This window comes from Agelaius tricolor, unplaced genomic scaffold, assembly GCF_023055355.1.
Source record: "Agelaius tricolor isolate 1412-34295 unplaced genomic scaffold, bAgeTri1.0.p SCAF_48, whole genome shotgun sequence".
NCBI classification, from domain to species: Eukaryota; Metazoa; Chordata; class Aves; order Passeriformes; family Icteridae; genus Agelaius; species Agelaius tricolor.
This window is the reverse complement of record NW_027269308.1, coordinates 655,185-681,500: the sequence shown is the minus strand read 5'-3', so window position 1 is coordinate 681,500 and position 26,316 is coordinate 655,185. Positions and strand designations below refer to the sequence as shown.

Sequence of the window (26,316 nt, the reverse complement as noted above, 5' to 3'; positions counted from 1 at the left end):
GGAATCCTCAGCCAGCCCAGCGGCCCTCGGCTGCCCTTGGCCTTTCCCTGCTCCTGGGCACACTCCGGACGGCCAATGCCTCCAGGCTGGGCTGTGCCCAGCACGGCTGCGCTTCCCCTCGGGAGCAGCCAGCTGCCACCTGGGCTCTGAGAGCGGAGGATTCGCCCGCTCCCAGGAACAGGCACCCAGGGCCCGGCTGCTGCCTCTTGCAGCTCCAAGGGCCTCCTTCCAGCCGGCCTCTGCCGGGGCTCAGGCTGCTCCGGCCTCTGCCGGGGCTCTGCTGGGGCTCCACCCCGGGCAAGGCCGGGCCCGCTCTCACCTCACAGGCGCTGACAGCTCCGCACCACAGGAGACCTTCCCGAGCACCCTCTCTGATCTTTCTGCTTTCTCACTTGAGCAAGGCTCTCCTCCCGCCAAAGACATTGCACCTAGGGATACAAATCCAAGTGGCAGGAACCCCAACGCTCTCCAGTCACAGCTGAAGTCCTGCATCTGCACAAGATATTTGGGCTGCCTCATTCTTCCTTTGGTTTTGTCTTCAAATGCCATTGTCCTTTCTGCCTCAACTAGAAGGGTCACACATGAACCAAAATGGGCCAGTGTGCTGGCCAAGGGCAGTGTGCTCTGGAGATGATGAATGAAGAGTCTTCCCAACTTTCAAAGCACACTGCAAAAAACACCAATCACTTGTTTTAAAATTTTAAAAGTTTAATAGCAATAAAATGGTTATTAAGATAGTAACAAAAGTTAGAGTAATAAGAATTCGGACAATCAGAGTTAGAACAGTAAAGGACAATAAAAACAAAGACATACAGACAGTCCTGGTGCCTCCTGGGCAATTATGCCCCGAAAGCACGCAGGCTAACAAAGGATTAGCCCTTAAAAGCAATAGCCTGTTGCATATTCATATATCTCATCCATGATGCATAAATTCTTTTCAAACAAAGGGTGTTCTCTGGTTATTGTCAAGTTCTCTCCCTTAATCCAGTTGGCTCCTCAAAGTCGCGAAGGAGGTGGAAGAAAGTTGGTCTTTTCCAATAAGGACGCGAGAATTCTTCTCTTGGGGCTTTAGGTCTCCTGTTGCTGTTATCTCTGGGCAAAGAATTTCTTGATTATTCCATCCCTTTCTTGAGCTAGTTAAAAAAGTATCTTACATCACATAGCTTCTATTTTACATAATGTTATAACCTAAAACTATATTTACCACTGAAATAATTACCAATATTTTTTTATTTGGAGGTACTTAGGAATAAAAAGAGGATGTATCAGCATTGGAAGGAGGGTCAAGTCTCTAAGGAAGTATTCAAGAAGGCTGCTGGAGCATGCAGAAAAAAAAATAGGGAGGCCAAAGCTCATTTTGAACTTAGAATGGCAACTTCTGTAAAGGATAATAAAAACTGTTTTTACAAATACCTTAATGCTAGAAGGAAGGGTAAGACCAGCCTTTGTTCTTTATTGGACAAGGGAGGGAACTTAGCATCTGCAGATGAGGAGAAGGCAGAAGTGCTTAATGCCTACTTTGCCTCAGTTTTTAGTGGGAAGATGACTTGCCCTCAAGACACCGGCCCGCCTGGAATGGTTGATGGTGTCAGGGAGCAGAATGGTCCCCCCATTATCCAAGAAGAGGCAGTCAAAGAACCACTGAAATGCTTGGATGTTCATAAATCTATGGGACCAGACGGGATCCAGCCCAGGGTAATGAGAGAGCTGGCAAATGAGCTTGCCAAGCCAGTCTCCATCATTTACCAACAGTCCTGGCTCACTGGTGAGGTTCCGGATGACTGGAAGCTGCCCAATGTGACACCCATTCACAACAAGGGTGCAGAGGAGGATCCTGGTAATTATAGACCAGTCAGCCTGACCTCAGTACCTGGCAAGATAATGGAACAGTTTCTATTAAGTGCCATCACACAGAATTTACAGCATGGCCAGGGTATCAGACCCAGTCAGCATGGCTTTAGGAGGGGTAGGTGATGTTTGACCAACCTGGTCACCTTTTATGACCAGGTAACCCGCCTAGTGGATGCAGGGAAGGCAGTAGATGTTGTTTATTTGGATTTCAGCAAGGCTTTGGCACTGTCTCCCACAGCATACTCCTAGACAAGCTGGCAGCCCATGGCTTGGACAGGAGCACTCTTTGCTGGGTTAGGAACTGGCTGGATGGCCGGGCCCAGAGAGTGGTGGTGAATGGTGCTGCATCCAGCTGGCGGCCAGTCACCAGTGGTGTCCCTCAGGGCTCTGTGCTGGGGCCAGTTCTGTTTAATATTTTTATTGATGACATGGATGAGGGCTTAGAGTCATTCATTAGCAAATTTGCAGATGACACTAAGCTGGGAGCATGTGTCGATCTGTCAGAGGGACGGAGGGCTTTGCAGAGGGACTTGGAATGGTTGGATGGATGGACAGAATCCAATGGGATGAAGTTCAAAAAGTCCGAGTCCTGCACTTTGGCCACAATAACCCCCTGCAACATTATAGGCTGGGGATGGTGTGGCTGGACAGTGCTCAGGAGGAAAGGGACCTGGGCGTGCTGGTTGACAGTCGGCTGAACATGAGCCAGCAGTGTGCCCAGGTGGCCAAGAAGGCCAATGGCATCCTGGCTAGTATCAGGAATAGTGTGGCCAGCAGGAGCAGGGAGGTCATTCTTCCCCTGTACTCGGCACTGGTGAGGCCACACCTTGAGTATTGCATCCAGTTCTGGGCCCCTCAGTTTAGGAGGGACGTTGAGATGCTTGAGCGTGTCCAAAGAAGAGCAACGAGGCTGCTGAGGGGCTTGGAACACAAGCCGTATGAAGAACGACTGAGGGAGCTGGGGTTGTTCAGCCTGGAGAAAAGGAGACTCAGAGGTGACCTTATCACTCTCTTCAGCGTCCTGAAGGGTGACTGTGGTGAGCTGGGGCTTGGTCTCTTTCTCCGGGCAACAACAGACAGAACAAGAGGACACAGTCTCAAGCTGCACCAAGGGAGATACAGGCTAGAATTAAGGAGGAAGTTTTTCACAGAAAGAGTGATCAAATACTGGAATCATCCACAGAGGGAGGTGGTGGAGTCACCATCCCTCGATGTGTTTAAAAAAAGACTGGATGTGGACTTGGTGCCATGATCTAGTTGAGGTGTTAGAACATGGGTTGGACTCGATGATCTTGAAGGTCTCTTCCAACCTAGAAATTCTGTGATTCTGTGAATATAGCCGGACGGGACGTACATGAGCTTGTCTGGCCTTTGCTGCTTGACCAAATAGCAGCAACTGTGGAATTTTACCCCAGAGACACTTTTGGCTGGCTGGATGCTGCAGCTGGGCGCTTGGAGGCAAGTCCAGGCATGCAGGAGTTCAGGTTTACCTTTGGTGGAGAAGCTTTAAGGCGAGGTGAAGGAAAGGAGTTGGTTCTGATGGAGGGTTTCGATCCAGAGCTTTATTCCTGGCCCACAGGCCTCTGAATCCATCAACAGCTCCAGGAGAACTCCCAACCGCATGGTTTGCTCGCCCTTTTAGCTGGGGGAGAGGGCGAGGGAAGGAACACGGGGGACCACCAGCCAGGTACGGGGCGGGGAAGTCTCAAGGGACAGAGGACACCTGGATGGCCCAATGTCCTTCCAGGAGGGGAGGGCATCTTTTGAATTCTGCCAATCACTCGCCGCCCTTCTGGAATGCCAGGATTGACAGACAGCGCTCAGCAGGGGTCAGGGTGTGGAAAGGAGGGATGATTGACACACCTGGCAGGGAATTATCAGGGAGGAACCTGGGGTATCTGAGGCAAACCATGACATCACACCGCAACATACCACACTACTTAAAAAAATACAGTACTACTGACTAAGATAACATAACACATATAGTATATTAATTTTTATATATATATATATATATATGTTCATTTTAATATCTGTGAAGAGCCTATCCTGTAATATGTACTTTTCACAACATCAAAGAAGCCATTTGCACCTTTAATAGACAGCTGACAACTCAGAAGGAAATGCTCACTTGTTCACAGGGTGAGAAAGAAAGGATTCTTCCAGATGAGGTAAAGTTTCAGAAACTTTATTTCTTTACAATCCTACTCTATAATCCTGTAGGGTGGTATTTGCAGAAAAATGGACAGGCACTAAATGAACCAGCCTAACCTCTGGAGCTAACTAAACTAACTAACCTTCTAGAACTAGGTCAGGTTTTTAATAAAGCTGCATTCAACTTTGTGGATAAAAAGGTGAAGCAGAAGAGTTGCTGACAGACAAAGGGGTAGCAACCCAAATAAAATGACCCTTACAGCATCTACCAATTAGATTAAGGAAAAGATGCGTGCTTGCCTCAGGACAAAATAGAGCTACCAGTCAAGAGATGCTGGACAAAGTGCAGCAACCAACCAAACAATGCATGTCTATAGAAACCTATAGGATAGGAACTAATTATAAACTATGTTTAGAAGCACAATAAATGGCTTGTCCTTGATTCACATTGAATTGTGCAGTCTTTTGTCTTTTCTCCACATACTCCTACTCTAAATCCTACTCTACAGTCCTACTCTAAATCCTACTCTAAGATGGCTATGGAGAAAATGGTCCTGATATGATTATAGCACTGTTTGCTTCTCCATCCTCCTCTTCATTGAGATGATGAGTGGTCTCAGGGTGGATGCAGCCTCAGCTGATGTTACAAATGGATGCTGTTCACAAAAAAACCCCCAAACCCAAAAACAAATACAAAAACAAAAAAAAGAAAACAAACAAATTAAAACAAACAAACAAACAAACAAAAAACAAACAACAAAAAGACAAAGAACAGTGAAGAGTGAACCATTACTTTCCAAGCTCAGGGCTTCACAGGCTCAATCGGGATTGCTCTGGGTCCTAAAAAGACCCAGAAAGAGGAGCAATGGCACCATCTGCTACCCAGCAGTCATGTGCAGGACCCTGCCATCACAGGCAAACCTGGCCCAGAATCCCGCTCATCCATTTATTCAGGTTTGTTTATCTTGTTGGGATCTTTGCCCTGCCAGTGCTCTAGAAATGGTGCTTTCTGTCCCTGAGTTATCTTCCTTTCAGGAAACTCCAATGACTCACATAGGTCCCTGTCTTTGAAAGACAGGCACTGTGCTAATTCCCACAGGGACAGAAAGCAATGTCTACCTTTCCATGCCCTGCCCCTCGTGTGCTGGATGGCACCTTCCTTCCCAGCAGGGCCAGCCCAGTGGCACTGGGTCCTGCAGTTCCCTCTCTGCCACACAACCTGGCAGTAACCCTGGCGCAGTTCCCGTCTGCTTGAGCGTGCCAGGCAGCAGATGGGGCTGGGACAAGTCCCTCCCAGCTGTCCCTGTTTGCGTGCCAGAAACCTCCAAGGGTGGGCTGGGGGGCACAAACCAGGGCCCCTCAGAGGCTCACAGTGAGCCCCCACAGCCCCTCCTGCCACAGCCAAATCTCTGACTGCTCAGCTGGGACTGGCTTCCTTGGGTTCCTCCACCACCATTTCATGTCTCTGTACCCTGCATTGCTCTGCTTCAATTCTTTTGCCATTAGATAAAACTGAACACTCCACCAAATTAGAAAAGAGGGCAACAGAAACAGTCAGAGGACAGAGAACCTCTCTGCTCAGGAAATGCGGAGAAGAGGTGGAGTTATTCAGTTTTGTGAAGAATAGGCCCCAGGGAGACTTTATTGCCACTTTCCAAGACTTCAGAGTAGCTTTGAAGAAAGTGGGGGACATCTTTAACAGGGTCGGTTACAATAGGATATGGACAAATATTTTTAAACACAAAGGGCATCTAATCAGAGTAGGTCTAAGGAAGAACTTGTTTACTCGGAGCATGGTGCCACCCTGGCACAGCTTGCCCCAAGAGCTTGTAGGTGCCCCATCCCTGCAACCATTCCAGCTCCGGTGGCAAAGGGCTCTGAGCAACCTGATCTCTTTAAAGATGTCCCTGCTCATTGCAGGACACTTGCACCACAGGACCTTTACAGGGCCCTGCCAGCCCAGCCCAGTCTAGGATTCCTCACTGTTTTCATTTGAAGAGCACCAAGAGTGGAGGTGAGGAGGAAGGGGGCTCATCTGATGCCTTGGACTTGAGTGGAGGAGGAGCCCGGCCCTCAGACCCTGTTTCACCTGCAGCCCCTTCACATTTTACCTGCAGGAGCTCCTTGGCAGACCAGCGCCGCGCCTCGTCTCTCTGCAGGCAGCAGCTCAGGAAGTCACGCAGGCAAGATGAGAATAGGTTGGGCTGCTGCAGCTTTTGTCTTCCTCCTGTGGCTATCAGGAGTTGAGGCTGGGGAAAAAGGAGACACCAGGCTACACCTGCTTCTTTCCTATCTGTAACTGCTCTCCTGGGTCCCATTGATTAAGCTCCACTCTGCAGTGGCAGTTTCTGCCCTGGCAGAGACCCAGAGATGACTTTCCTTTACCAACCAAAAACCCAAACTCCGATGCAGCCACAGCTTTTCCAACATCCCACAGATCTTGCCTTGGCAGCTGATTTCATTGACTGACCTAGTTAGTGGGAACTACATCACCACAAGCACATTTCCTTCCCTGAAGATTCATACCAGCTTGAGAGGCTTTTTGGAAGAAGGACTTTGCTATACTAACTCTACTATATCCAAGGGTTAGTACATGGAAAAGTATCTCTGCAGTGCTTCTTGGTCCCTTAAGAGCAGCTGCCATAAAACAAAACTAATCAAGCTTTTTGTTTTGTTCTTGAAAACAATGGGAATTGGAAGGAAAGAAAGGAAATCCACCAGGTGTTCCTCAGGTAAGGAAACAAACATTTGGAATCTCATCTTCAACACAGACACATTAAGATGCATGCACAAATGTACTGGGATGAAGACGCCTCCTTGGACACACAGGAGCCACCTGCAGCTCTGTCTCTCAGCAGCCTGAAAATTTCTGCTTTCCTTACATGGAAAAGAAAAACTTTTCATGGTCAAATCAGAAGGAGAGGTTCCATCCCTACGGTCACCCTCTACTCATTTGGCTACTCAAGTCAATGCATTAATGGTAGGCCCATCCCAGAAAGTGCCAGGAAACAAATGGGAGGTTTTGGCAGGCTCTCCACATCACCAGGCTCTGGCTTGGTGACGTGCAGAATATGGCTTGGGCTAGGAGAGAAACACGATCACTGAGTGTTTCAGCAGCACTGCACAAGAAGCAGAAGAGACTCTGTGGCCTTTACACCCTCATGCCCCAGTTTGAAGCATGTTTCCCAGTGAGAAGAAACTGCACAGTGGGGTAAGTTCCTCTCTAAAAACCGGTGCCTTAGCAACTTTCTTGTGTTTGGGCTTCTTTTCTTCATTTCTGGAAATGTAACACCAGTTCTGAGAGGCTTGCCTTGTGGTTTTAGGGGCATCTTCACAGACAGACAAGTGGGAACAACTTGAAACCCAAAGCAAATGTTGCCTGAGAAGAGCTGGGGAGTGTTTGCCTGTGGTGAGGCTTGAGCTGTCTGGCAATCCCTTTCCATGATGTGCAGAAACATCCAGCTGCTCCCCAGAGCTCAGTCCCTCTGGGCACGCCGGCCTCTGGAAACACCTGACGATCCCAGCCTTTCTCCTGCTCAAGAGCATCTAACCTAAGCTGAGCTCCAGTTTCTTCAGCAAGGCCAAGGATGCTCACTTCCATGCAGCTGACAGTGTCCATGGAGCTCAGCAGGTCTTTCTGATACTCCTCAGGCCAAGGAATTACAGTGTAGATTGGCAAGACATTGGCTGATCGTTATCCAGTGTGGTTCGTGTGGAACCAAGCTCTAACATGCTGACAAGTCAGAGGGACAGAGCTCATTCTGCTTTTGCAAGATGGTATTTAGAAACATAGGACACCAACTTGGAACTATCAAGTTCCAAGTTCCAAGTTCCAAACCTCAACTTGCAGAATCCATCTCAAATAGACAAAAATATGAATGGCAAGAGGCCTTGGAGTCTCCATAAAAATGCCCACCACTGTAACGATAACTCTGTGCTTGTGGCACTGAAATAGATGGTGACCAAAGAGACTTTGCTATTATCCTCTTTAACCCAAAGGAGAATTTCAAATCCAGAAATGGCAATGCACTCCCCTTGTGTACAAATAATTTATGCGGCTTTCTTTCCTTTTCCCACATCACCAGAGGTGACAAAGAGGGTTTTATCCTGACTCTCAGCTGAGCTCAGCCACTGGCCATGGTGGGGAGCTGGAGTCCTCCCTGTCATTAGAACTGTGCAGGCCAGGGATGGCCCTGCTCCTGTGGTAAAGAAACACAGCACCGGTGTCAACTGCCCACGTTGGATCCCAGCCCAGGCACCTGCCTGCAAGCTCATCAACTTGTTAAAGTACCAAGAAACAGCCAAGGGTTTGGCAAACAATTCTAACTGCAGTCGGAGAAAAACACATCCTAAACTTATCCAGGCCACCCACACACATGACTGAACCATGTACAGATGACTTGAAAGCCTGAAAGTTTCGAAGACCCACAGCATTTGGAAAAGATGCTACAGAATGGAAGAGAAGAGCTGTGTTTCAAAAATGAGAAAGCAAGCAGAACTGCTTGGGCATTGCTTTGGTAGTAGGTTTTTTCTCTTTTTCTTTTTTGTTTACTTTTCTTTTTCCTTTTTTTCTTATGTTTTCTATAAAATTGAAACTGGGAAGGTCTAACCTCCATTTCTCAGGATATTTATCACATGTCTACCCTCTCCACTGAAAAATTCTTGTCCTTCAGAAACAGAGTTCCAACATTGTTCAAAAAACAAGTGAGAAATGTCAGGCATGGCTGGAGGCCAAAATGGCAGGTTTCTGAACTGGTTAGGTTTCTGAACTGCCACTTCCCTTTCTGATACAACCAAAGCTACAGCAGATGCTGATGTGTTGCAGGGGCATTTTTAGAAGGAGACCTTGGTGGAAGTGGTTCCAGCAGATGGCAATGGGATTTTGTCCAATGGCACACAGAACATGGGACAGGTGAGAAAGACAGTGGGATCAGTGAGTATTTGCACCTTACCAAGACAGGAGTTGCATTCCAGTGAGGAACTTCTCGTTCCACCATTTCGATGCCCACGATTCCCAAAGACCATATGTCCACTTTGGGGCCATATGGTTGACCTGTCACCACTTCAGGCGCCAGCCACCCAGGAGTGCCGGCCACGCAGCTCCGTCTGCCCTGCTCAGGGGTGAGCTGAGCAAAGAGGCCAAAGTCAGCTGTGGAGAAAACAACAAACCATGAAAGCCAGCTCCAATTAGGAAACCAAGCAAAAGAATTCCCCACTCTCAGGCTAAGAATGTGCTGTTGAATCTCCTGGAGAACTGTGCACGCTTGATTTCCTTGGGGCTTTAGCCAAGGGAGTATGAAATTGGCCGTTTCCAAAAAAACCCAGGTTTCTTAACGCTGCTCACAGCAGTGGACTTTATGCCCCTGAAGCTTTAGATTGTAGCTCCCTCTGTCTGGAAGGGACACACACAGAGCAACGCCACTCTTGACTGCTTGTGGTTCCTTATACCTCTGTGCACGTTGCAACTGTGCCTTCAGCTCGCAGCAGGGGTCCCTGCACTGCCACCAGCACCATTTCTGGGGAGCTGGCAGTCACTCCAAGCAGCCCCACACCCACATCCCTGGAACGCTGCACCTGACCAAGAATATACTGACCCAGCTTGACAGAGCCGTCGGTTTTGAGAAGGATGTTGCAGCTCTTCACATCTTGGTGGATGACGCGGTTTGAGTGCAGAAAATGCAGTCCTTGCAGGCACTGAGCGAGAAAACAGAAACAGGAGGGCAAAAATGAGTGATGTGATTTCATCACACAAGAAAGGAAACAAAGAATCTAAAAGATTCCCTCTCCAGGGGAATGGGGAGTAATGGCAGAACAGTAATGGCCACTGAGAGGAAGAGCTTGCTGCTCCAACACTTGCAGAGCAGGACCTTTCTAAGGAAAGGCACGTCAGCTTTTGAAAGAGCAACAGCACCTGCTGTTGTAGGCTGTGCCCTGCAAACCAGCCAGGATGACTCCTGCTGCAGTGGACGTGCTTTTTCCATGCAGAGGACAAAGGAGGGGTTTTGAAAGGAAAAGTCCCTCCCTTTGGTGTGAAGCGGATCACTTTTGGGTGGGAGGCTGCATGACAAAGATTTTCTTGCTGGCCTCAGCACAGGCTTGGAAGTATCCCACCAGTCACTTTCCGGAAGCAAAGAGCATTTTGGCTGCACTACTATCCTTTTCAGCTGAGGACTGTGAGACATGAGTCTTTTTTCTTTGCTGATCATTTCAAATCCTGCCACCAGCACCTTTGCTTTTACAGGCAAGGAATGCAGTGAAGACAGACTCCAGGCAAACATTTAGAGAGGCAAGGTGGAGAACAGCAAATACAAATACAAGAGACAGAGCGAGAATACAACAGCAGGAGATAAGAGTACTGGCACTGAGTACAGGGAGTGCAGGGGCACTGGCAGGCCTTTCACTTGAGATGCTTTTACTTGCCCATAGAATAGCAGCAACACAGAAACAAAGCTTGGCACAGGAAATCACTCCAGCTCTGAGCCCCTGTTTCCCAGACAATCCTGCCCAAGCCCTTGGAAACACGGATGGGATTGCTGACCTCCCGACTGATGGCTGCCATCTCATCTTCAGACAGGTAGGTCTTGCTGATGACATTGCTCAGAGTGCCTCCATCCATGTACTCCATAACCAGCCAGAGTTCCTCACCCACAAGGTAGCTGAAAGAAGGAAACAAGGGCGTGGAGATGAATGTACATGGCTAGGTTGCTGTGTGGAAAAGACGGGTTGATTCTTCTTTTCAGGTCCCTTTGAGACAAAGACAAAATAAAGGAATAGACATTCCCTCTTGGCTGTGCTTTGTTTGCCATCTGTGCAGTCTCAAGGAGAAAGGCACAGCTGTGAAAAAGGAGATGTCTTAGATGGGCAGCAAGCAAAATGTGCAGTTTAGTAACAGCCCAGATAAAAAACCTGTCGCGCTGGTGTTTCTGGAAAAAAGCACCTAGTCTTCCTGGCATGCATAGCAATGGAAAACAGTGGCAACAATCCAAGGGAAATCCTTGTTAGTTTACCTGGACGTAAGAAGACACTTGAAAAAAATCAAGCTCCAAAACAAAGTGGTGGCTGTGAATATAGAGATCATTGATTTAGTAAGACACGACTCATCCGGGTTTTTGAACAATTTTCCAATACCATGTGCCAGCGAAGAGTCATGCAGACAAAATGCAATCTCTTCCCATCCACTGGAGATGAAAAGAGCAGTTATAATTAGCCAATAATTACAGCTCTATTTTCTGCCAGTGACCAAAGTGGGATTTTACCTTGCATGTTTGCAATATGTGAACAAACATTCATGGGACAAAAGCACAACTCACCTGTCTAAACAATTGACCAGGTTGGGATTCCTATTCACCTTCATGACCATGAGTTCATTGACTTTTAGTTCCTTCTTCTTCAGTCCTTGAAGATGTATTTTCTTTATGGCCACCTAAAATGACATTGAAAATCAGTAACTTGAGAGGTTGGTGGCACGAGACCACAAGACACATGGAGCGAGTGATTTTGCAATGACACAGCTGAGCTGTGCCAAACTGCCTTGTGATTAGGCACTGCAGTAATTAGGAACTGACGTTCCAACAGCCCATTTCTCTGCTCCCTTGGGAGCCACTTACAGGACACGTGGGGCCACTGACATTTTGCCTTGACCACTTGGTAACAGCAGTGTCTCAGTTATCACCCACAAAGCTCTGACCACACTCTCTGCTGCTTTGTTTGTGACTCAGAAGAAGCAATCCATGCCTTAAAACTCTGTGGATACATCTTGGGCTATGGGCAGGGCTTAGGGCTTTCAGGGACGCCTTGCAGATCTCTCCCTGTGTGCAGTTCCCAAGTGCAGCAGGTGGCTAAGGAACCACCAGTAACTTTCAGATGTATTTGCTGGCAGCCAGAAATGAGAATTCAGGACTCTGAAGCTGTAGCCCCAAAGAGCAGTGAGGTGCTCGAAGGCACCACCTTTGTTTCAGCAATGGAGAGCGAGTGAGCGCGTCCTTCTCTGAAAGGAGCCGCTGCCCTCCGTGCCTTCCTTCCGGCAGCTGAGGAGGACAAAGTCCCAAATGCATTTTGCGGGCTGGCACCAGTCTGTGCTTCTTGTGCCTTTTCAGCACAGCTCTGCCCAAAGCTCCAGCCACAGCTCACACCAGAAGGGAAAGCCCTCGAGTGCAGCAGAATCTGCAGGTGCTGTTGACATTTACCTCTCCTCCTGTGGCAGTGTCGAGTGCTTTACAAACATCTCCAAAAGTTCTAGAAACAAAAGAGAAGCAGAGAAAGGAGAAGCCATTTAGATCTTGCAGTGAAAGCCAGCCCACGCAGGAGATCTGTGCTGTAAATGCCTAAGACCTGCAGGACACTGGAAGCATGGAGATGTCTTTGACAATGCCTTCTGAGCACACTTAGAAATTCTGATCAGCACTGACAATCTAAGCCCAGTGCCTGAACACATTTGCAGCTTGTCTGACTTCACACTTGATACCTATTCCACCAGCAAAACACCTGATGCATAGTTTGGTAAAATTAACATTGCTTGGACTCACCCACTGCCAATATTTTCCAGTTCAATGTATTTTATAATAGGATTTTCCATCTTCGCCATTCTCCCTGAGGGAAACAAAATGCAAGATGTTCACTTTAAAGCAGAGATCCCAGCTTCTAGGAGATACAAAAGGCAGCCCCAGTGTCTGGGGCTCTGAGCCCTCCCTTTGTGGACAGCTGGCTAACAACAACAGGAACAGGAACTGGAACAACAAGAAAAGAACAGCAGGTCCACAGCACAAGTGGCTGGCACAGAGACTGATTTCTAGCATCCTTTGAAGTGAGAGACCTCTTGACAGCAGACACACAGGGAAGCACAGGGAGATACATCCAGAGACTGAGACCAGAAGAGAACACCTACCAAGGCAAGTAAGTTTGTCATCTAGAAACATTAAGGAGAGCTGGAACTAACAGTGCCTTTGTTTTCTTGGGAATAAACACTGTGAGATTTAGAAAAGGTTTCCTACTTGCTAAGATTAAATGCACCTGGACATCTAGAATCAATTCCTCTGAACAGATGTCAAGTTCAGAACAGGAGGAATTATTGCCAAGTGTTCCCATCTTTTCCAGCTTGCAGCAGTTTGCCAGAAGAATGCCTCTGCATTTGTAAACCAGAGCAGCTCATGCTAGAAGCAATCCCGACGGGGCTTTCAGCATCAGGGCCCTCACCCTTTATGAGCAGGCTGAGCTCAAAGACGCCCTTGCCCGTGCCCCGCGTGAAGAACCACGCCGCTTCTCTCCACCCCGACAGCGCGGATCAGTCGCTCCCATTGCACTCGCCCTCTCGGCACCGCACACGTCCCCATCCTCCCAACTCGGCACGGCGGGCATGGGCACAGAGGACAGCAGTGCTCCTCAGGTGCCCTGTGACACAGAGAGCTGCCCAGAGGAGATGCTGACCCTCTTGTGAGTCCGGGCCGTGCGACGCAGCAGCCGGCCCAGAGAAGGGGCTGCTGCCTCAGGCAGCTCCGCGCTGCAGCAGCCGGGCAGCAGCGGGACCCTCCCAGCTAAGGAAGGCTCCAGCCTCTGCACTCCCACCAGCCCTCAGGGGCAGGGCAGCGACCACAACAAGGCTGGCAAAGCCCAAGCATGAGCACTGACAGGCACTGACTGGAAGAAACCAGAGTGAGCCTGAGCCCTGTACAAGCTGTTGCCCCCATTCAGGACACAACACGATGGGCTTTGAGATCAGCCACACCGAGGCGCAGATCAGTGCCCTTTTTGTCCCAACAGGTGATGGTAGACACAGAATCCACTGGGCTCTCTTCTCAACCCTACCAGATCTTCTCTGAGAGCACAGCACTGGCAGCTGTTAAGGGCAAGAAGCAGATTCATTGGGTTGTGCTGCAGAATCACAAAGGGCTTGATGTGTTCTCCTAGAGACTGATCTCAGCAGAGCTTCTGCCAGTGGCTAGGACTCAAGCAGTCACAGCCTTCTGCTGATCCAGGAACAATCCCTGCTTCTGCTTTTGGCAGAGAGGGAAGCCCAGGCAAACTCCAGCCAGTCTAAGCTGCCCTCAGAGGCAGCAGGAACACCCAGAGCTCTCTCTTGCTGCCTCGGAGCAACGCCAGCACTTCTGTGACACTAAACCGAGGAGAACCCTTTGGTACAGCTATGCTGACACGTGCACACAATACATTGTCCCTCAGATAAGAAAGATACCAGACGTACTCAGTTGCTCCAGGGAGTCACCCGCCATCTCCTGTTGCTGAGCAGCAGCTGGGTCAGCACGGGAGGTGAACCAAGTGCTCAGGCTCCACTTCTTCAGCTGGAGAGCAAAGGCTCCTTGGGACAGCACTGCTGCTTCTGCAGCAGCTTCAGTGTCAGAGTCGGTGTAGGTCTGAGACAAGAAATGAGTTTATGTCAGGAAGGTGTGGCAGAGATTGCCCTGAAATGCAAGAGAGATTGCCATTTGAAATGCAAGCCCTTAGGAAGCTGCTGTCAGCGACATGCAGAGCTCTTCAACTGGATTGCTTTGGATGTCCACTTGTGAAACCAAATGGTCAAAACCAAAGGCTGGTTTTACTCGAGGTCATAGCTAGTTTCTTGTTCTAAAGGATGACTGCAGCAACGACCACTCCACTTCCTCCCAAAGACTCCTTTCCCCCTCCTAGGTCTGCAGATACATTTGCAGCTCCTCATTCTAATGTTCTACCTCCTGCCATGAAATTCTCTTTTTCTGCACCTTCCTCGGGACGTGCTCATCCTGCAGCATCTCTGGAGGGTTCAGTTCCTGGGCCTCATGCCAGCCTCGGGGCTCTTGGTTGCCCATCATTTGCTGGAACTCTCTGCAGGCTGCCAGGTAGGATGGCAACACTTCCACCTCAAGTCAAAGAGAACAAAGCAGTCAGAGACTACAGCTTGTCCCCGTCAGCCAGGAGTCATCGACTGGGAAGAAAGTAAAGAAAAGGACAGGAGCAGATTCACAAGGGATACAGACAGCTTGTAGCTCGTATTCCAGATCTATGTGAGTGACCATGTTCACCTGCAAAAACACCTCAAGAAACAAGGTCACCTGGAAGAAGCCAGCAGGAGCTCATTCGGATGAGTGCTGGCTAAATGGCCAAGGGAGTAATGCCACTGTCTAGAGCATCAGCTGAGATTCAGCAGACCAGGAAGTGCCCTTCAGAGCAGCTCTGACAGAGGCCTCATCAGGATGGCCTCAGAGGCATCACCCACCCCCTGCTGCTCTGCACTGGAAAGGCAAGGAGGGCAGAAACCACCCCTTGGGTGACTGCAGTGGCTATTGCTGTTTCACTCACTTGCTTTTCTAGAGCCTTTTGTTCCTGAAGGAGGCGACTAATTTTCTCTTTGATGATTTTAATTTTTTCGTCTAGCCTCTTCTTCCTTGCCTTGATCCTAGCCTCAGTTTCCTGCAGCTGTGCCTGCACCTGTTCATCAATTTTCTGTAAACAACAACGGAAAGGACTCTCTTTCATGCGTGGAGTGGCTGCCATTCCTTCATTCACCTGTTTTTGTTGATTGCCCCTCTGCATAGGGAGATTCTTCTCCTCTTGGATGTCTTCATTCCTCCTCTTTGCTGCCATGATGTCACTCTGAGCTTCAGGCAGCTCTGCTTGTGGCTGTGCCTTGATGTTCTGTACACACAAAAGCAGAGCAAGTGACTGAGAGCTGCCATCAAGATCAGCTTTTCCCTCTTTTAGCCTCAAAATCACATTTATTCAGCCCCTTCTTTCTGCTTCCCTCCCCAGCTCTGCTTCCACTGTAACCATCCTGTCCCGGTGCTGGTCTCTGCAGATTCCAAGGCTCTGTCCTTTCAGTGCCTGTGGGACTTCCTGGCCTCCTCAGTCCCAGGAGCTCTGGTTTATGCCCCTCTTCCTGCCCTTCCCTCTGTCCCCTGGCCAGTCAGGCTTACCTGGCCATTCTCCTGTGGCTCTTCCACCTGCTGCCTGAGCTGCTCTTCCTGCTCTCGGGCAGGGAACAGCTCTCCCTGAATCTGGCATGGCATCTCAGATAAGGCAGTCTGCTCCTGCTCTTTCTCTAGAAGCACCTGCACAGAAAGCAAGACAAGATGGGTTTCACCTTCCCGTACGACCTTTGTGGGCCAAGACTCAAAGACTGCTGGGCTCACACGCTCCCAAAGCACTGTGCTGCTGCTCTGCTGGGTCCTTCTCTGCCCGTGGGGAGGCACAGATTCCAAAGTGACCCTGGCCCTACAATCAGGGGCCATCTGGGGCTGAAGCTCCAACAGCCTCTCAGGCAGCTGACAGGGAAGGTGTGGCATTTCTCAAGGGTCTGGTGAGGGCCTCCCTCTGCTTCTGCCATGTCCTCTTTGTCTTTCAGTGGTGACTGACACCCCGCCCTGTCCCACAGCTCCATCCTGGCCCTGCAGGTGGCTTCCTGGGTGAGCTCACTCCTTGTGAGAGACACTTCTAGAGTTCACATTCCCTTCAGGCCTGCACCAGCATTCCTCCTTCCTGACATCTACACTCTTGTTAGAAAATGGGGTCATTCAGGAGATAAGGATGCATGCAAAGATCTCTGATGGAAGTCAGAGAACCTCTATGGCCATCTGAGTATATGGAGGAGGACCAAGGTGTTTCTTCTCCCTCTTTTGTCAACTGAGAATTCTGACCAGCAGTAACAGAGTTTCTCATAAGGCCCCATTAACAAATGCACTTACACAGCCCTGGGGATGCCAGCGAAGGAAACCATGTGTCATGTAATGCATGTATGGGCAAAGTCACCAGACCCCAACTACAGCATGGGATAGTTCCACTCCCTTAGGACATGCAAAAATTTAAAGGATAAAAAGAAGGCTTCAGGTCAGAAAAGGCTGGAGTAGGGAAACATGAGAGGAAAAAACAACCATCTCTGGAGGGGGAAACATCTCTGCCTGCTCAGGATCAGTCAATGGAACTTGTCTCTACTCCTCTCCTGAAGGGATGCCTTTAGGTGAGCTTTGCATCTTCCACTGCTTTGGAGCAGAGCCAGGAAGATTCAAATAGATAGACAGACAGATCTCACTTTTATAATCTCTCTTTACTGTACTGTGGTATTTACATTCTTTGAACACAGAGAGATATAATTCTCTCTCCTAGGTTTTTTTTAAGGGGAGGTAGTGAGAAACTTAGAGAAGAAGAGAAAACAATTATTATCTCTTCTTGCTGTTCTTGTTGTTTAGTACATGTAGAATGTGTTCTAGTGATTGTTTACTGAAAGTGATTTGTTAATTGGATTTTAGTGATAGTTGTTTAGCTTGATTAGCCAATTAGATAAAAGCTGTGTCGTGACTGTCTGGAGACAGTCACAAGTTTTTCTTTAGTAGCTTTTTAGTATAGTATCTCTTTAGTATAGTTTTAATATAGTACTAGTGTGATATAACGTAGCTTAAGAAAGCATTTGTTTAACCTTCTAAATCATAGAGTCGAAGCACATTATTCACCACGTGGGGGTCCCCCTGAATCAATACTGTCCTTTCTGTCGCTACACACATCAACACTCGGTAGCAGTGCCCCGATCTGCAGCCATCCTGAACTTGCTCTCCTGTTGCTTCAGTAACCCACACTCTTGGGGAATCTGGAGCGTGTGGGTCCTTATGGAATGCAATCAGACCCAGAGCGTTGCACTGGGAACTGCACTCTTTGTGCATCTGTGCTCGGGCAAGTTCTTCTCTTGGACTCGAGCACACTGATGGTGCTAAAGTGGCTGGAATCAGAAATGCAGCCCAGCCCCTCCCAGCTCCTCTAATCTCTGAGCACCAGCTGGAATGCAAGGGCATTGATTTCCTGCTCAATTCCCAAATACAACACACACTGATTCCCTGGGCTGCCAAAAGACACGGGAGCCGTTAACCTGAAAGTGATGTGTTTCTGACAGTGCTGGAAAAGGGCAGGAAAGATTGAGCAAAAGCTCCCTTGCTCCCTGGAGAAGGAGAAATTACACAAGGCTTCTCCTTCTAGCAAACAAACAAACAAATAAACAAACAAAATATGAAAGTGTTACCTACTCCAGTGTCTAAAGCACTTGGATGCAGTGAAGGGATGTTTGGCAGGGAAACAGCCCTTGTGCTGAGCATTGGATCTCTGGATCTAAGGCAGGGATCTATGGAAGTCTGCCTGAAGGTCCCTCATGAGCCCCCATTGTCCAGGCTAAAGCTCCCTCAGCACCTCCTCGCTGGCCTTGTGCTGCACCCCCTTGCCCAGCTCCCCTGTCCTTCTGTGCACGCGCTGCAGCCCCTCAAGGACTTTCTGCTTCCCAGGGCCCACAGCTGCACCCAGCACTGCAGCGGTGGCCGCAGCGCTGCCCAGCACAGGCCACGCTCGCTGCCCTGCTCCTGCTGCCCCCCTGCTGCTGACACGGCCACCGTGCCCTGGCCCTTCTTGGCCCCCTGGCCACACGCTGCCTCATCTTCAGCGGCTCAAGGCCGCCAGCCCTGCGTCCTTTTGGCCCACGCAGCTCCCCAGCCACAAAGGTGCCCATTTCACTTCAGATACAGCAGGCATCATTGCAAGGTGTACATCCTGGTTTTAGCATTACAAGACAGCAGTCAAGGACTTGCAGCTTTGCTCCCACTCTAGGCTCCAATGCAGTTTTCAAAGCAAACTACACAATAGAAGGTATCAACAGACACATTCAGCGTCTGGGTTTTGCCTCAGAAGAAGGGTTCAGAACTACTCACTTTGTTTCTTTTGCCACACTAGACAAGAATGGCCCCCCCAGCTTCATGGACAACACAGTCATCTCCTTGCAGCTTATCAAAGACCAAGAAACAGGCAGACTCAGAGCACCTATCTGCTCTGCTACTGGCTGCTCTGCCTGAAGAGGCAGAAGAGCAACCTGACAACAAAGGCACCAAAATCCCTGACTTCAAGCAGCAGCTCTACATCCCCAGCGTGTCTCTGAAATAGTCCCAAGTAAGCACACCCAAGAAGTTTGTGGGGACAAAGCACCACAAAGAGCTTGTGTGGTCAGATCAGCATTTTTTTGTGCCTGCAGCTACTTGGCCAGTCTGTGCAGGGGGACAGGTCCCTCCACGCCACAGTGTCCCCTGTGTATCTGACAAGGCTGAGCACAGTGTCTTTGACATGCTCCCTGCTCTGGGATCAGGCAGCATTCATGCTCCAGGCTGGCCCCTGTCCAAATGCCAGGAAGCTGCTGCCTAAGCATGACAGATCAAAGCCCATTGTCCAGCTGTCACAGGCTGGGGGCAATCACCAGGTCCTGGCAGGACTCCAGCACTCAGCATCCTCAGACAGCAACAGCAAGTGCCGGCTGGTCAGAAACTTGCAGCTCTGCCTTGCACCAAAGACAGCAGCACACACAACTGGCACTTACTGGCTCAGAATGGTCAGGCTGTGGTGTGACCACAGCTGGAGGCTGGCGCTCATCCACCTCATTTGCCTCCTCTTTGGCCTCCTCTCCATGAGCAGAGGGAGCCAGAGGAGAGACTGCTGTTGGTTCTGTGATCTGTGGACAAACAGCAGTGTGAAGGACAGAAAGTTACCTATAATTTATAACCTTATTTCTATTCAGCACTTTATTCTATTCAGCTCTATTTCTACAACCAGCTGTACTAAGGACAAATCAGAAACTTTGAGAACAATGGGATTCTAAGTCACTGCAACTGAATTTAAATGGGCTAATTCAACAGAATTGCTAATAGTTCTGAATTAGACATTATGCCCTGGCTACTATCAAGAAGCAACATTCTCTCTGCAAAATGAGCTTTTCATTCCTTGAAAGTTCTGAAATGGAAAATCAGGAAAAAGCCAGCGATGCCTTTGTTATTGCTGCTGCAGACATGGAAATGGATTTTCTTTCAGCCTACCCAGCTGGCCCTCTACACTCTGCGGCCACAGGCCAAGCTCACAGCTTGCTCTCCAATTCTTAAGCACCAGGAACATGAAATGTTCCTTTCTCACTCACCTCAGGATCAGCACCTCTGAATACACGGATCATGTGATCTGGAGTGGGCAAGGGAAAATGAACAAGGGCTGTGAGAAAACTGCCTGGGCTGCTGAATCCCACAGAAGAGAAGAAGTCAACCCAAACAGAGAGTATTTTTCTTTATCAACATCCCTCCACGTGACATACTTCTTTCACACAGCCAGCAAGAGATCAGGACAATAATCTTGGTTGTGCCTACACTTCGGCCTGTTTAGCCAGTAAATGAATACAAACGTGATCAAGAAAACGCAAATTGTTCTTCAACACTCAATGCTTCTGTTCTGTTCAACAGATAAAGCAGCTCTTGTTCTCTTGTCTTTCAGGTACTTTTTTAAAAAACAGAAGTTGCATGCACTAATTCCCATTAAGTTGCTGAAAACAGTCACCCAGAAAAGCTTCCCCAAAATCCCCCTGAGCTGTGGCAGTTCTACTGTGAAACAGCACAGCAGCAGCTCCAGGGCTCAGGAGCAGACACTCATGGCTTTAGAGTTTGCACTTCACTGCAAAGGGAATCACTATTTTAGCACTCAGTCAAGGGTCAAAATAGACAGTCAAATCCTTTCAATACAAAATTTAGAATAAAAGAAGCTGTCCCTCAGTTCTGGGGAGAACTACAAAGTCTTTAGAAGGCCTTCTGAGAAGGCCTCCCAGTCTGCATTTTGGAAGTTGTCCTGCTTGATCCAGCAAACTGAGGAAATGACAGACTCTGCTGCCACAGACTCTCCCTGGAGGGAACGGAAGCCCTGCAGGTTCCCTTGCAAATGCTGCCCCTGTGGCTACAGGCACCCCCTTTTTAGCTGAACGCCCTGACAGGAGCTTTACCAAACCACTGGCATCCTAATGCTCTTTCTCTTTCAAAATCAACCCAGTCACTAAGAAAGAGCAGGAAGACATGCAAAAGCCAGCTTAGCTTACACCCTAACCTAAATAGAGTTGAAACCTCTACTTACTTGCCAGGCTAGTCATGAAATAGGCGGAATAAACAGTGCCATACATGGTGCAAACTGCAGCAGCGAGTTGCTCAATCATTGTAGCACTGTTGTTCAAGTTTACCCCAACACTACAAAAGCCAAGACTCCTGTCAGTGTGCAGCTACACACTGACAAAGGCCACAATCAGGAGGATGCTCCTGATCTCAGCAATCCCTAGGGCTGCTCTGGCACTGAGGCCTTCCGTGCAACAAGGCAACCTTCTGATGTCACCACGACGATGTGGCAACCATGCCCTGATATCACAAAGCAAAGTATGACAAAGCAAAGCATCACAAAGCATGTTAGTCTGTGAATTTATGCAAAGCAGTAACCAACCTCCCCTACAGCAAACACAAAATGGCCTCGGAAGTTCTCCTCTGACACAAAGCAGCACAAACTCCCCCCATGGGCCAAACCCTGTTGTTCAAGGGATCCAAGAGGAACTCCAAGAGTGCCCCAAGCACCTACAGCCTGTACCCCAAGTGAGCATTCAGATGGGACCCAAGCAAAGGAAACCAGACCAAGAAAATGGCCCAAAGCATTGTACAGAACCAGGAGAGAAAGCACTATTGGCGTAGCAGCTGAAGTAATTCCTAACCAATCACCCCATATATCTGCATGTTTATTGGATGTTCCCAGGGCTGCTGTGTATGTACATCTCTTCCCCTGCTCTGCCTTTCTTCCCCTTTGGCAGCAGTGGAACTGGCAGCATCTGCCCGCCAGCAGCAGCTGCTCCAAGCTGGGAACGCGGCTGGCGGTGCTGATTTCCAGAGGCTCCTGTGTCCCAGGGAAGCCAAGGCAGGAGCAGCTGAACGGCGCTGGCGCTGCTGCTGCTCTGTGCCAGAGAGCCCCGGCTGGGCAGGGCACGGTGCCCACTGCGCTGCGGGCTCCTTCTCCTGCCAGAGCTGGGCACACCTGGGAGCAAGGCATGGCAACCTTTGGGCAAACCAAGGGGTTTCTGGGGCTGCACTGCTCTGCACACACCCAGCTCACCTGCAGCACAGAACCTTGGTCCCCCAAAAGGTAAACAAGATGGAAACAGCTGGAAAAGATCTCATTTCAACCATTCTTTATGCTTCAATAGAAATGACCAAAATGAAAGTTACCGAGCAGGGCCTGATCCACACTGCCAGCTCAGTGTGAGAAAAGAGGCATTACTTTATTTCAGTGCTGGGTGCGTGGGGAATCACTTCCCTGAAACATGCACACCCACGTGTGTGTATCCATGGAACTAAGACATTCCTTTCATTACTTTTATTCATTATTTTGCTCAAACTCACAGGCTAAACATTCTCACAAAGTATTTGACATGTTTAAATCACTTCCCCAAAATTACTGACATTTAGAGTAGGGGTCTCTTGAGGGTCTCTGCTGGTCATGTGGTGAACATCCCATTCCTCAAATTCTCCTTCCATGGTTAAGAGCCTTCTTCTCCTTGAATGCATTGCAGCTACCTCCTCAGTAGGCCCACTGTCTTTATTCTCAAGGCTAAGATATCCACTTGCACACATTAACCACTGGTGTGAGGGAAGGTATGATTCAGCACCGCCTGTTAAAGCTTAACAAATTCACCATTTGTTGCAGGTAAACACTTCCCCAACGTCTCTCCTTCCTTCTCTGGGAATCAAACACAAGCATTTTGTGAGCACTGAGCCCAAGGCCGCCTCCAACCCTCCTGTCACCCACCAGCCCTTCTCTCTTCACAAACAGCAGGTCCAGCAGTGCCTTCCCTCACTGGCTCAGTCACCAGCTGTGTCACAAGTTCTCTGTCACACACTCCAGGAACATCCTGGGCTGTTTGCTCTCCGCTGCACTCTGTTGCCAGCAGACATCCCCACCCTGTTCCATAGCCCTTGCAGAACCCTGCACCTGCTATCCCCGGGCACCTGGGAAGGGGAGGCAGTCACGGAAGAGATGCACCAGCTGCACCGGGCAGGAACCAAAACCCTCTCGCGGCACAGCTGCTGGCCTGTGTCTGGCACAGCTCCGGCTGCCCCACTCCTCATGGGCTTTTGGCTGGAAATGCAATTGCACTTTCTGCCTCATGTAGAAATACCAGGGCTGCACAAACAACGGCCAGCAGGCCACATCCCAAAGGCACTGCAGCATGGAGTTGAGAAGGAAGAAGACCCTTCCCCAATTCCTAACCATACCAAAAAATACCACCATAATTGGGACTTTTAATCTTCTGAATGCAGAGTTGATTCACAGGGTGACAAGGGAATCTTCCAATGGAGTTGAAGTTTGGTAGAGTTTTTATTCTGAGTCCTATTCAGACTGTTGATTTGAAAATTTATTTTAAAATATTTTTTAAAAGGCTGTGCAGTCATATGGTTTTGTTCTAATACCAAAATGGCTAGATTTAATTACATCCAAACTGATTAGTCTGTAAAAGCTTTCCTGCAGAATAGCCACTAAACAAGAAATGAAAATCTGTGGACTGTTGACTTTGCAAAATTCTACTAAATTTATCAGACAATGAGGCATTTTTAGTTAGATCATAGAGCAAATTAATTCCTATGGATAACTTGATTTGGATAAACCTGTTGATTTCAAATTAAAATTGCTAGCATGAACTAAGTGGAAATCTGAATACTCACTTCTATGAGGTCTGAATTATTAGATAGTCATTGTTCACCATAATAACAAAAATTAACATTCTGGCTATTTTTTTTACTTATCGTCAGCTCTTCAACACTCTTTGTAACATCAGAAAGAGAGTTTGTAGCAAGGTGAACCATGGGTTGGTGGAGCATTGCAGAAGGCTCCTGTGTCAGCACTAAATATTCACATTTACCATGGCATCACTCCTTGCCTTTAATTCCAAGCTACAGCTCAGTTCCTGCAGTATAGATTCACACTTGTAGTCTGTATTTGCAGCTGGTTCTTACTTCCCTGTCCAGAAAAAAATCATGCTTGGATCTCAAATCAAAATGAAACAAGGAGAGAGTCAGGTTCTGGATAGGTATAGCAAGAACTAAGAGATTCTTTTTGCAAATATGTTGAAAAGTTGTTTGTAGATACTGCAAAAATGGCAGATTAAAGACTTGCACTCTAACTTGCAAGCTGAGGTTTGCCTGTTATTTCTGGACTGATTTCTTGAGGCCAGACACTGAACCTAATCAGTAAGAAAATCAAAACCACAGGAGTAGTTTGGAGAATATTGTAAATTATTCTGTCATGATGCTTTTTGCCTAAAAGTTCTGGCCATCATCCGATTGGAGTAATTAGAGGAGATCGAAGCCATCATTCTGTGCCTGTGCACACAGTTCCTTCCCAGGAGCAATCCATGAAGCAACGCTGACGAATCCACACCAGCAGCTGTTGCCACACAGTCATGAAGCAGAGAATATGTATTTCTGCTACACTTGGACAGCTGAAGATGCCTCTGCTGAGCTAATTTTAGTGACTGCTCACCACAGATGAGACCTTGTGGTCAGTCTCCAACAAGTCAGGGCAGTTAATATTCTGCCTAAATGAAGTAAGTCTAGCAATACATAGGCCATGGAGCCTGAGGAAAGCCAGCAGCTGTGGGAGATTTAATTTGTTTCCGTATCTTTCTTTTTACTAATTTATTGCAGTCAATTATTTAAAGAATGGAAACTTTTGGCATACCATTGGCTGGAAGGTTGGTCAATCTTCCATTCATGACTCCTCTGAAAGCATCACCCCAGTGTTTTTATCAGTAACTCTTCCATTATTATGGCTCACACAGCATTTCCTGCAGCTCTTCCTGGAGTCAGGGAAAGGCACCAGGAGGAGGGGGAGAAAGCTGTGTGCAGAGACTGTGTCAGATAAAGAGACATTTGTTCCCTCTTATTTGACTGAATGGCTGCAGGAACCTCGCTAGCACTGCTAGCACTGCTGGCAAGGTGGCCTTTTGCAGGGCTGGGCAGAGTTTGGGGCCCGGGGTCCCTCCTCTCCGTGGGACACCAGGGTAAGCAGCCCCTGTGCCAGCCAGGAGCAGAGGTTCTGTGACTCTGCCCTGGGCACAGGGACCTGCCACTGTCCTGAGCTCCTGCCGCGGGTCCTCTGGGGCAGGTCCTGCTCTGCAGGGATGATGGGCGCAGCTGGGGGGTGGCTGCAATGGGGGGTGGCTTCCAGTGTGCTCTGTTGGTCTGCCACACTGCAGCCAACAGAGCTTCTGGAAGGAGCCTCCTCTTGTGAGCTGCTGGAGCTGGAGCTGGCGCTGGCCACAGAGCCGCTGCTCTCATCCCTGACAGGACCAGAGCACAGCAGCCTCTGGGCCTCCTTGCTGCACAATGACAGTGAGGAGGCCATGGACCAGAGGGTCAGTATGAATGACTCAGTTTCCTGATAAACTGCGCTAAGAAAACCCTGCATCCCTCCTGCCAGATCTAAGACACTCCAAGAAATCTGTTGGCACATTGGGAACTCAGAATTGTTTGCATTTTGAACAATTGTCTTATGAGTGCTTTTGATTGTTTTTGTCATTTTGTGTTGATTCAGTTGATCCTTCAGAGAAGCTTTCCTAATAATATAAAACACGGGGAATTGTGGAGACCCTGGGGGGGCATTCCCTGGTCTAGGGAGACACGAGAAGCTTCCCTCAAAAAGCTGTTAGAGCCCATTGGCTCCTTCCCCTGTTCCTGTGTCTGCTCCTGTGTTCCTGAGCCACACCTTCCCTATTCCCTGATTGCCCCCCTTATCTTTGTACTGCCCCGAGATCAGGGTCAGCCCCTAGGCCCCTGTGGAGACAAAGTGAGACCCTCTGTGCGTGGGTGCTGGGACCTGAACATCTCCCTGCACAGCTGAATAAAACATCTGTGGAGATGATGCAAAGGTCCTTTTTGCTTCTTTACCCTGGACTATGCTAGCAGCAATTCAGATTGCTACAGAGGACAAGCTGCAGTACTGGCACCAAGATTTTGGCAACTTGACCATAGGCACAGAGGGCGTGCAGGATGCTGCTCTATGAATTCTTTAACCAGCCATCTCTGGTGCTGGCATATTCCCTCCAGCTTCTGGTGCAGCCAGGGCCACCTTTGGTCCAGTAGATGACATTGTTATTTGAAAAATTCGGCCCACACCTTGGGCAGGAGGCCATCCACAGGCTCTGGTCCTGCAGGCCCCTGCTCAGCTGGGGACAGTGTTCCCCGTGGGGAAGATGGAGCAGCCATCTCAGGGTCTTGGGGGCTGTTTTCAGCAAGGTGGCCAGGCTCTCTCCCTGCTGGACTCTAGCAATTGTTTGGGGGAGCTGATGGCAAATTGTATGTAGTCCTGTTCATCCTACTCAGAAAACCTGACAGCTTCTATCATTCTTCTGCAGAGTGGGCACGCTGGATTTCTCTTTGCCCACTGCAGGATGCAGCCCAGGCAGAACTGGTGGTGACAGGGCAGAGAAAAATTCACAGCCTTCTTAGTGACCTGGCAGATGGGGCAGCT

At 48.9% G+C, this 26,316-nt stretch overlaps 1 pseudogene; it reads right to left on the bottom strand.

Moving 5' to 3' along the window:
• Nucleotides 1-4,051: 4,051 nt before the first annotated feature.
• On the bottom strand, nt 4,052-24,559 carry LOC139604243 (serine/threonine-protein kinase PAK 3-like; annotated as a pseudogene).
• Between the last annotated feature and the right edge of the window lie 1,757 nt (nt 24,560-26,316).